General features: G+C 35.9%; 1 long non-coding RNA gene across 1 annotated transcript; it reads left to right on the plus strand.

Annotated features, from left to right (window-relative positions):
• Positions 1–419: 419 nt before the first annotated feature.
• LOC114017592 (uncharacterized) lies at positions 420–6,133 on the plus strand. Its single transcript, XR_003562744.2, has 2 exons — positions 420–586; positions 5,226–6,133. It is a non-coding gene; the product is annotated as an uncharacterized LOC114017592 (long non-coding RNA).
• The last annotated feature ends 640 nt before the right edge of the window (positions 6,134–6,773 follow it).

A 6,773-nucleotide genomic window follows, 5' to 3' on the forward strand; every position in this document is an offset into this window, starting at 1 on the left:
CTATTTTATAACTTCTAAAGTCATGAAGCAATAAAACCAAAAACACTGAAATAGCCTGATTTGCCCTATAGTGCTGGAGAGAATAACTAAGAATAGAGATTGCCACAGAGGAAGTGAAATATAGGATGCAGGTCCGTTGAGCAGAGCAATCGGTTTCTGGCTTTCAATTGTACTGGCAGAGGTCATCTCCCTGGTGACAGAGAGATCAGTTGCTGCTGGCAAGGAGATTTACAAATGGTTATGTACAGGATGTTCTATGACTCTATTGCATAACTGTAGGTTACCAGTAGTCATGCTTTTCAGCAAAGCTATATGTGGGTTATTGGATAATCATTACTTTCCTCTAGTGACAGGAATGCATTGCCCAGTTTGAACTGCTGACAGGTACGTATGCAATGGATGGAGCAGAGGTCGAGCAGGCTGTGCAATATGAATGGTGAAATAAAGCCAGCATCTTCTCAATCTCTTTCTTTATGATGTTGACCCACAGACCCCAGCGTGGGTGGACTGTCATCCAGGATGCACATCATGAACCACTTCATTTCTCAGAGGGAAAGACTTCAAGAACATGTTTATCTCAAGGCAGGTCAGGCCAGAGGGCTTTCACTCTTTTCTTTTGCAAGTACCAGCTTTTCTCTGTAACTCACTGCCTCGTCCTACATGTGCCAGCCTAAGATCAAAAGGGCTGCCTGCCTCTTCTGAGGCTGTAATGCTGCTCTAATCCCATCATTAAGAAGCACTTGAAAGTGTACATTACTGGCAATTTTATGATAAATTCTGTACCTGGAGAAGTAGACAGAATTTTAGCTTTGGTTAACCTCGCAGTCTTCCTTTTTGCACCTACTGTATAATTTTCTTATCTGATTGTAATTATGCCCAGGTGTCCTCTTTAACCATAACTTTTGACAAGATGGTTTGTTTTTCTCAATAAATGATGACTGACAAGTAAGAACTCCACTTCCCATTTCCCATCACTTATACAGTGAATAACATATAATGAATCAAAACTCAACCTCCCTGTCTAAAATAACATGCCATTAAAAAAAAATAATAAATTAAAGCTTTACTAAACTGTGGCAAATATGTCTTATTTCAACTATCAATAACAGCTGCAGTAACTTTTATTAATTTATTTTAGAAGTTAAACTGTCTTGTACAAATGAAAAATATTTAGCAGCAGAGAAAAACCCTCAGCAAAGTCTAGAAACTACTGCAAATTTCAGCAACTCTTCTTCTATCAGCAGAAAAAAACTCCATTTAACTAGCTCTCAGTAATTAAATAGCACAAGAAGAAAACTGAATACAGAAAATATTAGATATCCTTCTACAAAAAGGCAGAAAAGAAGAGGGTCCCAAAGCATGCAACAGAAAATTATTAAGTTCATAGATTAATTGTTGAGACTAGAAAAGAACTTAAACTAGGAAGAATAGTAACTGGCTTATTTATAAAATACCCACCAGCAGTCCACTGAAAAATACTAAATGACTTTCAGGAGTCCATCCAGATGTGAAAGTAAAAAAAAAAAAAAAAAAAGACCTTTAAAAAAGCAGTATCTCTGCTTTTCAAATGGTAACAGAGTTAATATCTATAATTAGTATGAATGCTTCAAAACAAAAAAAAATACTTATGTTATTGGGAAGACCTTTTTCACTGAGTGAAAATTTTGTCTTTTAACAACAAAAGCACTCTACCAGATCCTACTCATCAATGCTAATTTTAATGAAACTGCAGAAAGTTGGAAGACTCTGCTTCTAGTCTTTAGATGTCAACAAACTCCAACTGTTTAAATTGTGCAAGACCAAGAGATTCAGATAATCAAGTAGGGTCAACCACAGAAATATTGTAGCCATAGAAAGGAAAGAATAGGACTTGATGCCAGCTGCTTTTCTTTAAGCTGAAATTATGTTAGAAATCATCCCAGCACAAAAAATACAGCATCAGTAGTTTACAGGACTCAGGATATAATGAAGTTAGTTACCAGGTGAAAAATATTTCCAAAGTAAGCATCACTTATATTGCAGCATCTTATATGGGAGAAAATTAAACAGTAGTAGCAACAATGGAGAAATTTAGTTTAGACAAGCAAAGGGGAAAAAATTGAAAATCCATCATGGTATTATAACCTCCCATATTGATTTGAATATTTCCTAAATGAAAAATATTTTTGCATATAAAAACACTGTTTGGTCTCAAAGATACTAGTGCTGTTACAGTGATGTTTTGAAAGTATGACCTTAGATGTTTGGGTTTATGTTATCTTCATGTTCCTTGACAGTCTGACCCTACAGTTTTACTCAGTGGCTTTAATACTGCCTTTCAAAATGTTATTCATCAGTACTTTCTGTATGTGTCTCACTCTGCATGTGCAAGATGGAGGTGCAGTGATAAAATACAATGAGCAAAAGGTATTAATCCTGCACTCTTAGATCATTCTTGCTCACTAATGCATCATGAAATATTTATTCAAAACAATCCAAACTCCGGTTACTTCTAATCACTCTCAAAAAAACACAACAGGCAACAAGGACATTTCCTTTTTCTCCACTGAAGTATGTAGTTTCTTCTTCAGAAAGCATCTACTGATGTTCACTGATGTCAACCTGAGTTATGAACAGCCACCATTCCCATTGCAAAACTAGTTGCACTGCAGCCCTGAAAAGCCACGGAGAGAGTGTTATAGTATTAGGAAAGGTGGTTGCTTGCATTTGTCAGAAGTCTTACACCTTAAGATCCAGAATTCTAGCAAACGGAAGCTGTTACAAGGAATTGAACTGAAATGAAAGGGTCTCTTTGCAGACGGATTACCTACAAAACACTTCATAAGATTAGGGTCTGACACTCACTCTGCAGATAGGTTCAGCAGAAAACACATGCAAAAGAAAAATCCTGTATTTAGTGCTTATCTCAATATTAGAAAACTGAGAAATGTTCACCAGATATATAGTACATTCACTGACAAATCAGTTGTCCTCGTATAAAAAGTCACATGGTGAAGTATTGTCTTCTGAAATCAATGACAGTACTCTCAATGAGTTCAGAATCTCACGACTTCATCAGCCTTATATGTATGTGTAAGTACAGGGGATAAAGGGTGGCTGTGACTTTTACTTCTGAATTTCCCCACCTTTTGGAAACTGCATCCACTGTGTACTAATCTTTGCGCAGTATACATATCACTGTCAATACGCTTCTAAAAAAATAAAAAATCCTGTCTCGGAGACTGAAATTCATTTTTTGGATTGATTTCTGGCTTTTTTTCGGTGGTCTATTTATAATTTCAAGGAGTATTGAATATTTGAACATACAGAAGAAGAAAGCTTTTTATCCCCTCTAGCAGACATTCCAACTTGTTAGCTAGGTTCTCTTAACATTATGATGTCTTAGGCTGCAAATTTGAAAAAAAAACCCTCACTGATTGCAAGCATTCCTAATGCCATTTTATTGGATTCCTATTAAATAGATATAACGTGTTAGGGTATATTGCACAAAGCTAAAAGAAATACTTCTAAAATACATAGAAGTTACAAACCAGTGAGATCTCTTGATTTCTAATCCAGCACTCATCTTTGCATTGCTTTTTACGTTGCAAGACCAGTAGCTGAACAATATGCAAAAATATATGCAACGAAATGAGAAAAATCATATACTTTTCCTATAAAGTTACACTTTATCAAATATCTTTAGCCAACACACTGATAATCTTATCTCTAAATGCTTTTAGGCCACTTCCTATTAACTCTTGGTAAGCATTTATGAGACACAGTCCATTGCAGCAGATTCCTGTTATTGATCGCCCCTGCTCTGTTTTTAATCTTTTACAATGCATTAAATTCCTTTTATCTGTATATGTACAAGACCCCTTTCAATTAGTTTAGTTACTACTATTGCAATAGCATGTCTGGTATCTATGTAAAATGTGCAGTAGTCAAAGAAAGCATTGCCAATACACAGGGTACTTTAGTATGACTGGGACTACTCCCATTTTTAATGATTTTAGTAGGAGAATCCTTACTGCTTTATTTCTCAGTATTGTCTACATAACACTTTGATGTTTTAGATTCAAATCAATTATCAAAACATATACCTTGTTATCTGTTGCCTACTGAGTCTGGACTTTTCCTCCTTTTTTTCTGTTTTTAGGAAGAAAATATGGATTTTGCAATACCAACTTAGACATGCAAAGGGCTCAACAGAATAAATAATGCAGTTTTCAGGCTAAGCACTCCATTTAGTGCTTTTCAGCTTTGAAGGTGACATGGGTAATAGCTGCAAAATCAACTGGGCTCTTTTTATTTCACCTAGTATCACCAGATCAAAATAATACTACTTAAACTGAGACTGCAAACAAATACCCTCTTTTTGTTTTTCCTGTCCTAGTTTCTAACAATTCCCCAAAGAAATAAGTTCCTTGATGTTAGCAAGAAGAAAAAATTATCTTCCATTTATGAAGGATCCTAAATGGCCAGGAGTGTGACCAGTGAGAAATCACAGGCTTCAGTACAACACACACGCTTATCAGAATCTTGCAAAATCAGCTTTCTGAATCTAGTTTGGTATAATGAGTATCCCGATAAAGCACCAGTACACTTTGGTATGAAATGCAGTACAATTCCATTCTTCACAGAAGTGTGTCATCATTGAAAGAAAAAGGATAATTATATTTATAGGAGAAAATATACCTAGGAGTACTTTTTATGTGTTATATTTTCATATAGAATACCTTTTTTTCATTCTTAGAGAAGACAATGACATTTAGTTTTGATAAGCAGGTAAAAACCAAATTTTTCAGTTTTTCAGTGGCTTATTTTATTGTGCATTGGTAATCGACACAATTGTAATTGGAATTATGTGTGTTCATTTAAAATTGACCTTGCTGAGCTATATTTATTTTCAAAAGATGTCTCCTACATCCAGAAACTCCTATTCAAACATTGGCTTATCAAGCTCTACATTTCTTTCATTTTTATGAATAAAGCTCAGCTCTGTTTCCTGACTAGGATAGCCTAAAGACTGAATCTTAATCTGTTCAATATTTTCTAGCATATTCTATGGAACCAGAAGATTCACACTGTATCTAATACTTTTCTTTTCTTTTCTTTTCTTTTTTTTTTCTTTTCTCCTTTCCTTCACAAAATTAATTTAACAGAGCATGGTAAGTCCTGAAATATATAGCTTTTTTCTTTACACTATAATGGCTAATCAAGATTTACTTGGTTTTCTGCAGTGCTATTTCATGTACTGCAGCACCCCCTTGGATGGTCTATTACCCTGAACATCTCTAGTGCCTAAAGAAGAGAAAAGAGCAAAGAAAAATATTTGCTGGATCACCAGGAACATCTGGCTGCACTTTTCAATTTGCTAACACAAGCACTCTTAGCTGCATCCTGCCAATGACTATCAGCCAAGGAATCTGTCATCATTTTAGGATATGTGCATGATTGCAAGAAAGGGGGAAAGATAATCTTATGAGAAGACCATGTCTTGGAAGAATGTGCCTTGTGCTGGTGGGTGTAGTGAGCCACAGCAGAAGACATTGTAAGGAGACAGTGTCTTTGAGCAGAGTATAATCACAGACCTTGACTGTAGAGACCTGTATGTTAGCATGAGGAACAAGTATAGAACCTGTACTGCGACTGTCTTTGACTCATTCCTATGGCAATGTGTAGGAGCATACTGCTCTCAGTGAACATCAGTGAGTACTGGATGAGCTTGGCTTATTAACTGCAACAGAGAAGCTTTACATGGTTCCCAGACAGTGCATGTGGATGACTCTATCTATAAGTATTGCTTTGTCCTGAGATTAAGCAGCCTACCTGCATGAAACAGCCCTTTACCTGACAGCAGAAATGATTAATGGATTTGTTTACCTCTAAGAAAATCTGGTAAATGGCAATGCACCTGACCATGGACAGCATCTGCAGAGTGTGCCATGATCAGCGTGAAAGTGCTTGTCTGATGCTGCAGCAACCAGCATCCCCAGCATCACCAAGGACATCAGATTGCTATTTCCTATTCTATTGCTTCCATTAACATCAGAAAGGACATAAGTTTATTATCACCTTTTCTACCATTTTCTTGCTATCACCTTTTCTACTATTTCTATGCTTTCCACAATAAACTAGTTAATTAGCACTTGGGTGTCCATACCTTCCTTCTTAGGATACAAAAAGAACTGGTACCCCCTCAGTGCAAAACAAGTCAGCCCATGAACAGACTGTAAAACTGAACGCAAACATTGCCAGGACCTCCCTGTCAGAAAGGTCAGTATTAAATCACCCATTTTTCCTAAGTGAAACTAAACTTTTTTCTCCTTTAGATCTGATCAATGCTAATTATTCTTCTTTTCTGTATAGAAAAACTGTCATATACTAATTCTGTGAGTTTGCTCTACAGCACAAATGAGCATTACTAACAGTGAATAAAAGAAATCACACTAAGGGAAAACCTCTGTATTTTCACACACCACTAATAAGGCTTTTGAGTATGTTCTCTGTGATGTTGGCAGACTAGATCAGATGATTGATCATTAGCCAATTTCCAAGAAGGCCTCAGGCAAGAGCAGTATCAAAAAAACCCACTTTAAACACTATAAGCTTCTATATGTAAATTAATGGGAAATAGGAATACACATGAACAAGCTGTAGATTATCCATAAATTTTTAACTTTTTTTTTTCTTCCCCTATAACTGTAGACAGTTCTTGGAAAATTTTGTAGCTTTTACTCATGGTGGGGGTTTTGTAGTTTGGATTTTATTATATGGGAATCAATTAC

Source organism: Falco cherrug, chromosome 3 (assembly GCF_023634085.1).
Source record: "Falco cherrug isolate bFalChe1 chromosome 3, bFalChe1.pri, whole genome shotgun sequence".
Taxonomy (NCBI): Eukaryota; Metazoa; Chordata; class Aves; order Falconiformes; family Falconidae; genus Falco; species Falco cherrug.